Source organism: Sapajus apella, unplaced genomic scaffold, assembly GCF_009761245.1.
Source record: "Sapajus apella isolate SASKATOON/1434 unplaced genomic scaffold, GSC_monkey_1.0 scaffold21, whole genome shotgun sequence".
NCBI lineage: Eukaryota > Metazoa > Chordata > Mammalia > Primates > Cebidae > Sapajus > Sapajus apella.
Window position 1 is genome coordinate 14,265,300 of NW_022436961.1, and position 9,558 is coordinate 14,274,857.

The following is a 9,558-nucleotide window of genomic DNA, read 5'->3' on the forward strand; positions in this document are numbered from 1 at the left end:
TGGCCTGGTGGTGACGAAATCTCTGAGTACTTGCATGTTCCCAAAGGATTTTATTTTTCCTTCACTTATGAAGCTTAGTTTGGCTGGATAGGAGATTCTGGGTTGAAAGTTCTTTTCTTTAAGGATGTTGAATATTGGCCCCCACTCTCTTCTGGCTTGTAGGGTTTCTGCTGAGAGATCTGCTGTGAGTCTGATGGGCTTCCCTTTGTGGGTATCCCGACCTTTCTCTCTGGCAGCCCTTAGTATTTTCTCCTTCATTTCGACCCTGGTGAATCTGACGATTATGTGCCTTGGGGTTGCTCTTCTTGACGAATATCTTTGTGGTGTTCTCTGTATTTCCTGGACTTGAATGTTTGCCTGCCTTGCTAGGTTGGGGAAGTTTTCCTGGATAATATCCTGCAGAGTATTTTCCAGCTTGGATTCATTCTCTTCGTCGCATTCGGGTACGCCTATCAAACGTAGATTAGGTCTTTTCACATAGTCCCACATTTCTTGGAGACTTTGTTCGTTCCTTTTTACCCTTTTTTCTCCAGTCTTGCCTTCCCGTTTTATTTCATTGAGTTGATCTTCGACCTCTGATATCCTTTCTTCTGCTTGGTCAAGTCGGCTGTTGATACTTGTGCATGCTTCACGAAGTTCTCGTGTTGCAGTTTTCAGCTCCATCAATTCACTTATATTCCTTTCTATTTTGTCCATTCTTGTTAGCATTTCGTCAAATCTTTTTTCAAGGTTCTTAGTTTCTTTGCATTTGGTTAGAACATGTTCTTTAAGTTCACAGAAGTTTCTTACTACCCACCTTCTGAATTCTGATTCTGTCATTTCATCACACTCATTCTCCATCCAACCTTGTTCCCTTGCTGGCGAGGAGTTGTGATCCCTTTTAGGAGGAGAGGTGTTCTGGTTTCGGGTGTTTTCATCCTTTTTGCGCCGGTTTCTTCCCATCCTTAAGGATTTATCCACCTGTCGACTTTGTAGTTGCTGGCTTTCAGATTGGGTCTCAAATCTTTCAGATTGATGTTCTGTTTGTTGATGATGAGGTTATTTCTGCTTCTTGGTTTTCCTTCTGACAGTCTGGCCCCTCTGCTGTAGGTCTGCTGAGGTTCACTCCAGGCCCTGCTTGCCTGGGGTTCACCTGCAGCAGCTGTTGAACAGCAAGGGTTGTTACCAGTTTTCTTCTTCTTCTATCTTTGTCCCAGAAGGATACCCGCCTAGTGTCAATCTGATCTCTCCTCTATGAGGTGTCTTTTTGGATATATAGGGGTCAGGGAGCTGCTTGAGGAGACGGTCTTTTCTTTATAGGAGCTCAAATGGTGAGCTGTGAGCTCTGTTGTTGTTCATTCAGAGCTGCTGGGCAGGTACTTTTAGGTCTGCTGCAGCAGAACTCATAAACTGCTTTTTGTTCCCAGGTGCTCTGTCCCAGGGATTTAGGGCTTTATTTATGAGTTTCCGTTATGCTGCTGCCTTCTTTTATTTTTTTTTTCTTTTTTTCCTTCAGACCTGCTCAGCCCAGCAAGGAGGCAGCCTAGTCACTGTCGGCCTATAGCAGCTTTGCTGAGCTGCTGTGGGCTGCGCCCCGCTGCCGAGTGAACTTCCCTGCAGTCCTGTTTATATGGGTGTAGTTAGAACTGCTTTGGCGATGGTGGCCCGCCTCTGTTGGGGCGGAGTCTCTGCTGTGGCGTGTTGCCTTGGCAACGGCGGGCTGCCTCAGCAATGGCGGGTTGCCTTGGCAACGGCGGGCTGTCTCGGTAATGGCGGACGCCCCTCCCCCACAGAGCTGGACTGTCCCGGGTTCAGCTGCGCTTGCTGTGAAATTCTCAATCCAGAGTTTCTGGTTGCTGTTCTTTTGTGGGGGTGGGGCCAGCCGAGCCTGATCGCCTGGCTCCCTGCCTCAGAGCCTTTTTTAAGTTGGTGTTCCAGTCGCCTGTTGAAGAGGCGCCGGGGTCTGTTTGTTTTCCCCTGTGGCCACTCACTGCGCTGGCTTAAACAGCGGCACTGAGGTTTGTGGCGCTTTTTTTTCTTTTTTTTTTTTGCCCTGGAATCTACTGTCCTGGTTCTCTGCTCAGTCCCCTTTTTGAACCAGCATATGGGCGACTTCCCGTGGCTCCAATCGCCAGCCAAAAGGGCACCCGGACCGGTGTATTTTGTACGGAGAACCACGGCTCCGGGGCGCCGACAAAGCAGCCGCGCGGGGCAGAGCAGCGGCGCTGGTCGGCGCCGGCCGGCGCTGGCCCGCACAGCAGCGCTGGCCACAACAGCCGCGCTGGCGAGCGTGGAGCACCTCTGCCCGGGAATTTCCTAGTCTGTGGGCAATAAAAACGCGGCGTCCACTCACCCTCTGCGCTTTCACTGGGAGCTGCAATCCTGAGCTGTTCCTAAACGGCCATCCCATGTCCTGCTCCTTTAACAACAGCCCTGTTGAATGATTAACCATGGATCTGGAATCTGAAACAGAGGGTTTTTAGTAAATTCCCGGCCATCGTGTTGCTTCCAGTAGATTTAGGCAAGTACTTTCACTTCTCTGTGCTTTCATTTGTCTCTCTAGGAAATGGGGGTAAAAAAAGCCATTTAATTGCTTGACTAGCATTGTTACCCCTGCAATTTGGCATTCGGGACCCAGGAGTACCACATAAGCCTCCTCTGTGGCTTGGAGGGGAGTTGATGGTGAGACAATGCAAAAGCTGCTGGTGAATACCTCCACTGAGGATCTGCTATCCTACCTTCCCTACCTGCATATAGGGCGCCCAACTTTCTCCACCTGCCTCTAACCTGAGATCTGGCCTTCTCAGTGAGTAGAGATCTGGCCTTCTCAGTGGCTTTGGTGGAAACAGCCACTGCAGCAGCCTTCTTGTAAATGCACATTGAACTCCTGTGTCCTATGCAGGGGCCCACATGACTCATTGGGCTGGTTGCTTTGCTTCAACATCTTTCACACACCAAAACTTATGGCCATTTCTGATACAGTTTCAAATTCAGAGCCATGGCCAGTCACTCATAAGATTGTGATGGATCTGTTTTTCCACCAAGCACCTCTTTTCTTCATTCTCTTGTCTCATTCTTTATTCCTTTGAAAGTAACACTTCAAGAAAATGCTCATCTCAAAAGGAAATCAATGAGCAGAACTAATAAGTTCATAATTTTACACCCAAAATGTTACTCAACTGTGTACCTTTTTGAAAGCCAGAACTTTATATTTGCATATGGTTAAAAAAAATCAGACACACTGAATAAAATCTTTCCTATTTCAACTCCTTTTACCTTTTAGAATAACAAAACAGAAGATTTTAAGATGAAGTGAAATTTCCAATGCTGCCAAGAATGAATACCACCAATTCACATTTGAAATATTGTGAGTTTTCTACTCTAGGAATATCCATCCCTCTGTTCACACTCACATTTTAGGCTCTAACTTTTATGGTATTGCACCATGGTATTACAGGTCTAATCCTTACCACTAAACTGTAGTCCTAAACCAATTCAGCAAGTTGAAGGGACTCAACCAAGGTGGATTTGCTGATAAACAGCCTACTTTTATCTCTCTAAGAATCTGAAGCTAGCATACTTGCCTTTGGGTTTCTGCCAGCCTTTTATTTGAAAATTTCAAACAGAGATCTCCTCAGTTGACAGTGTATACATTAGGGAGACTTCTAAACATCATCTAAAAAGACAAGGCTGCCAAGAGATAGAAAACAGCATTCAATAAATAGAACCTGTTTGGGTGAATGCATTCTGGTGTTGTATGTTTTGATGCAGCACTTGGAAGTTTTCCTAGTTGGTTAATAATTGATGAGCTATCTGAACATATTGAGGCACAAACACACAACTTTAAGTGGAAAAATTTCTATTGTCCTTGTTCACCTGTTATTAGCCTTGAGTCATAGTATTCTAATGATATCCTTCAAAAGTAATCCCAGAGCCTAGGAAGGTATTAGAAGATGGTTTTAGGTGGGGCGTGGTGGCTCATGCCTGTAATCCCAGTACTTTGAGAGGCTGAGGTGGGCGAATCACCTGAGGCTGGGACTTCTAGACCAGCCTGCCCAATATGGTGAAACCCTGTCTCTACTGAAAATACAAAACATTAGCTAGGAGTGGTGGCAGACACCTGTAATCCCAGCTACCTGAGAGACTGAGGCAGGAGAATCGCTTGAACCCAGGACACAGAGGTTGCGGTGAGCCAAGATCGCGCCATTGTACTCCAGCCTGGGCATGACAGAGTGAGATTCTGTCTAAAAAAAAAAAAAATAGTTTTACTCTATTGATGGATTCCACACACTCTTCAAGGAACTCCCTAGGGTTAACAATATCAGATGTTTTTAAATTACTTAAAAAGGAGTCAGTGGGAATATTTCTAGAAAAACAATTACTTATAAAGTCTTATATGAGACAGACAAGCCAGAGGGTGAATGACTTGGCTTTTATTTTCTTACCATATTTGGGGCTTTACCTAGTGTTGTTCTGGAATGTTCAGCCCAGATTTCTCTCTGTTGTGGGATGGGGATGTCCATGGCCGGGGAAACAGCAGATCCTCCCTTTGTTCTATGAGACAGGGCTTGAGCTGCATGAACTGGCAAGCTTCAGGGGTACCCAATAAACATGTAAGGGGAGAGCCTCATGCAGAGCTACGAGGAGAAAATCAGGAGAGGCAGGTTTTAATTAATCTACAAAGTAATCAGATTAGGGTTCCAGTTGGCTTGCAAGGTACATAGCATAAAACAATATAGAAAATATGTAAGAAGAAGAAGAATAGTGGGTGAAGTAGAAGAGAAATGAAGGGAAGGATTAAGATAAAACCCGGAGTAAGATTGGTATGAAAAGACAGCTACAAAACCCAGGACACCCAAAGAGGGCAGTGTGATCAGTTACACTGAAGACCAAAACAAGTGGAACACGTGGCTATCCTCCATCTTCCAACCAGAGAGAAATTCCTCTTCCATTTTTTTTTTTTTAATCTGGAATATCTACAACAACATATCTATATCAAACACAGTGATCAGATTTTCTGTGGTTATTCCAGATGATTCTTTCAGCTTAGGTAGAAGAGAGATCACATCTCTAGAGTCAAATAGATATAATAAAGGTTTCTTTCTCAGACTTATGACAATCCAGTTTCTTGTTCTCTCCTGCTTTTCTCTTTAATTCCCTACATGGGAAGGAGGACCAGGAAAAGGAAATGCATACTCATTTTTACTCACTGTAGGTTAAGTGCTGGGCTAGATTTTCATGTGTTATTTCACTTAGTACTCATAAACCTATGAGGGAGGTGATATTTTTCCCTTTTTATAGATGAAGAATGAGTCTGCAAAGGTTAATCTATTTCCCCAGTGCTGATATGTGTCAGAACAGGGTTTGGACAGGCAACTGACTTAGATGGTAAATCAAATATAGCTATACAGTAATTTCTGGTTTTTTATTTTTTATTTTTCATTTTTTTTTATTGCCACTCCTCCCACCGCCCGAGCTGCCGAGACCCACAGCAGGGGCGGTGGGAGAACTTGCTATAATTTCTGTTTAAATCAATCAGCAAGATCTTTCTAAGTGATGTGCCCAGCCCTGGAGATGTTCTATAACTCCCTAAAGCTTCCCTGTTTCCTAACTCCCAGCATGGAGAAAAAGGGTATGGAAAAATATCTGTGGATAAAAGCAGAGTAAAAAGGATTTGATTTTTTTTTTAACATTTCAGTGATGTTTCATTTTTCTATCTTATTTTTTTTCCCGATCATTCTCCTTTAAATAATATATATTGGTTAGGATGTTAAAAGTGAGCATAAAACCAAATTTTTTCCCAGATACTCCTTGTCTAAGCAAGGCATAGCTAGCTAGAGGTCATTTCTATCCATTTTGGGGAAAAAGACTGCCCTCCTTGGCATGTTTTTATCCATAATACCATCAGGCTGTAGATTAATCCAGGATACATTTTCTTCATTGCGTTATATGCGAGGGAAACAGAGTCAAAGTCATCTTAACTTTGTAATGAATAGCATTTTGTCAGAGTGAATATCTAGCTCATGGGAGGTTAAAGGAGAAACAGGACTAAAATGCTTTAATAGTCCAGAGACTTGCACAATGAAATGAATTTATTGCTTTTAGGAGAGTCCCCAGTGGACTGCACATAATGAAACTTGCTATCGGATAAGGCTGCCTGGGTGAGGAGATGGGCTGGTAGGCGGGAGCAGCATACTGAATACAGGGCTGTCAGGAAACCTAAGGTGACCCTCACACCTGCAGCAGCAGTGGCAGGCTTTTCCCCTGCCTGGGTGAACAGATATACAGAATAAATGTGTGAAAGTCCCTAAGAGGATGATGAAAGGTCACAGGCCTATCAGTGGTGCTGCTTGAGACCATCTATTTTCAGATATGAAAACAGACCATGAAGATATGAGGCAGACAGGACATGAATGGAAAACTAACAGCCTGGCTGGACTTGGATGAGCCAGAAAATGAATCATACCAGTTTGCTTTCTGAAGCGATTATTATTATTTTTTTTAACAGCCCCAGAGGCCCAGGTGAGATATCTGGATGCTAAATAATGAAGTAAATTAATTTGGCATTTCTGACCTCCACCCAGAAGGCTACTCATTGGTTGGAAGGAAATAGAGAGGAGGACAAACAACTCTTTGGAAAAGGTAAGGAGCGAATGCTTTTTTGTGGGGGGGTGTGTGTAAGAAAATAATTGTTTTAGGGAGGGGTGACCCTCACACCTGCAGCAGCAGTGGCAGGCTTTTCCCCTGCCTGGGTGAACAGATATACAGAATAAATGTGCGAAAGTTCCTAAGAGGAGGGTGAAGAAGGGTCACAGGCCTATCAGTGGTGCTGCTTGAGACCATCTGTTTTCAGATATGAAAACAGACCACAAAGATGGTCTTTCTCAGACTCATGACAATTAGTTTCTTGTTCTTCTCTCCTGCTTGTCTCTTTAATTCCCTACATAGGAAGGAGGACCAGGAAAAGGAAATGCATACTCATTTTTACTCACTGTAGGTTAAGTGCTGGGCTAGATTTTCATGTGTTATTTCACTTAGTACTCATGGGTTTATGAGTGAAGTACTAAGTGAAGTACTAAGTTTTGCCAATGAATAAAAGGATAAAATATTCCTACAGCTTCTAAGATGGAGAGAAACCCAAGAGAAGCGCATATAGGAGAGAAATAGAAACATCTATGTAGACATAACACCAATAAATATCAACTGACTGTCCTCTCATCCCTAAGAGGCATACCTTGAAGCTTCCATTTCATTATTCACCCTATGTATGTGTCAGTAATATTAAATCATTTCATTAGCTTATCTTATGTTCCACTGGTTTGGATGCTAACCAACAATAAAGACAATTACTGGAGGAAGTAGAAATGGTGCAACCACTTTGGAAAATAGTTTGGCATTTTCTCCTAATATTGAACTTTGATATACCCTAATAACTAGAATTTCCACTCCTAAATACAGACCCAAGATAAATTCTTGCCCATATATTGTAGGGGATAGGTATGAGATCATCCATAGTACTAAAATCTGGATACAAATGCCTGTCACTGAAGATGAAAAACAAATGATGAATTCAACTAATTGAATATTATATAGTGGTCAAGTGAACCACAGCAATTTTGCGATGGTATGGATAAATTTCTGCAATATAATACTAAGTGAAAAAAATACACATCAAAATAAAATATATCTTTTTTTTTTTTTTTGAGACAGGGTCTTACTCTTTTACCCAGATTGGAGTGCAGTGGCGTGATCTCGGCTCACTGCAGCCTTGAACTCCTGGACTCAAGTGATCCTCCCACCTAAGCCCCTGAGTAGCTGGGACTACAGGCATGCACCACTATGCCTGTCTAATCTTCACATTTTTTAAAAAATGGAGATAGGGTTTCACCATGTTGCCCAGGCTGGTCTGGAACTTCTGAGCTCAAGCAACCCACCCACCTCAGCTTCCCAAAGTGCTGGTATCACAGACATGAGCCACTGCACCTGGAGAAATATACCTTTTTCTAAAGTTAAAAACAACTAAGGATATGTACTTTAATTTAATTTTATTTTATTATTATTATTTTTTTGAGACAGAGTTTCACTCTTCTTACCCAGGCTGGAGTGCAATGGCGCGATCTCGGCTCACCGCAACCTCCGCCTCCTGGGTTCAAGCAATTCTCCTGCCTCAGCCTCCTGAGTAGCTGGGATTACAGGTGTGCACCACCATGCCCAGCTAATTTTTTGTATTTTTAGTAGAGACGAGGTTTCACCATGTTGACCAGGATGGTCTCGATCTCTTGACCTCGTGATCCACCCACCTCGGCCTCCCAAAGTGCTGAGATTACAGGCTTGAGCCACTGCGCCTGGCCAGATTTGTACTTTTAAAGGACTACATACATATGGAAAGAACATCTATATTCCTACACACACTTATATATAAAAGCATGGGAATGATGACCAGAGAATTCAAGATGATGGAAGAAGATGCCAAGGAGACCATGTGATTGGATGTAGGTTGTCAAGGTGGTGGCTTTTATTTTAGGTGTAGGTTTGCAGACAATTAATATAAATGACCAAATAATAAATAAAAAGAAGTCAGCCATACATGGGCCATTGATGAGAGGGTATCTGAGGATAATTACTATGAATCTAGTTTTGGGCACTGAGATCTAAAGTAGAGGGAAAAAGAAGAAAAGAATAAATTATGTTGACTTTAGAACACTTCATTTAATACTTGATGTTTAACAGGATTTCGTGGCCATGATGATAGAATATAAATTTGAATCCTGTAGTCCCAGCTACTTGGGAGGCTGAGACATTGCAGTGAGCTGAAATCATGCCACTGCACTCCAGACTGGACAACAGAGTGAGACTGTCTCCAAAAAAAAAAAAAAAAAAGAATCTAAACAGGCTCCTTGGTAGTAATGTCACTCATAATTAGTACTCCAAGCAGAGTGGTTCTTACCTGCTTGTCCAAGTTCACAGGTCTTGAATCAAGCACTGATATAATTTGGTTGAAGAAACTATTTTTTTCTTCATACTCCCACATTTATTTTTTTTTAACATTTTATAATGAATATACCAAATATATAGCAAAGTTGAAAGAATTTTACAGCAAACATCCATATACCTACCACCTAGATTCTATCATCAACATTTTACCCTACTTATTTTTTATCACATATCCATCCATCCTGCTTTCCATCCATAAGTTGATCTTCATTTTTTGGTTGCATTTCAAAGTAAATTGCAAATATCAGTACATTTCTCCCTAAGTACTTCAGCATTCATATCTTTAATGAGATTCAACATTTATTTTCATTCCTTACTTACAGGGGGCCATAGGTAAAAAAAAAAAAAAAAAAAAGCTCTTCAGTAAATGAGCTGTGGCATGAGAAGCAACATGTCCAGGGAAGAGAGAGCTGTTCCTTCAGCAGAGGAACACAATCAGTCCTGAACGTGGCCCAGAAGAAACTGAAGCCCGAGCTGGACAGCACAAAGGTAAATGCACCTTTGAAACTGTAGAGAGGCAAAAACAAATCCCTAAATTCTGAAGAGCCTGTTTACGTGGACTCTACAATGGAAGCACGTGCAGCC

General features: G+C 42.4%; 1 long non-coding RNA gene across 1 annotated transcript in view; it reads left to right on the forward strand.

Moving 5' to 3' along the window:
* LOC116558391 overlaps nucleotides 1-9,308 on the forward strand; it is a 56,833-nt gene extending 47,525 nt beyond the window's left edge. The window contains exons 2-3 of the long non-coding RNA XR_004271984.1: nucleotides 6,488-6,621; nucleotides 9,297-9,308. This is a non-coding gene — a long non-coding RNA (uncharacterized LOC116558391). The remainder of the gene's footprint in view (nucleotides 1-6,487; nucleotides 6,622-9,296) is intronic.
* The last annotated feature ends 250 nt before the right edge of the window (nucleotides 9,309-9,558 follow it).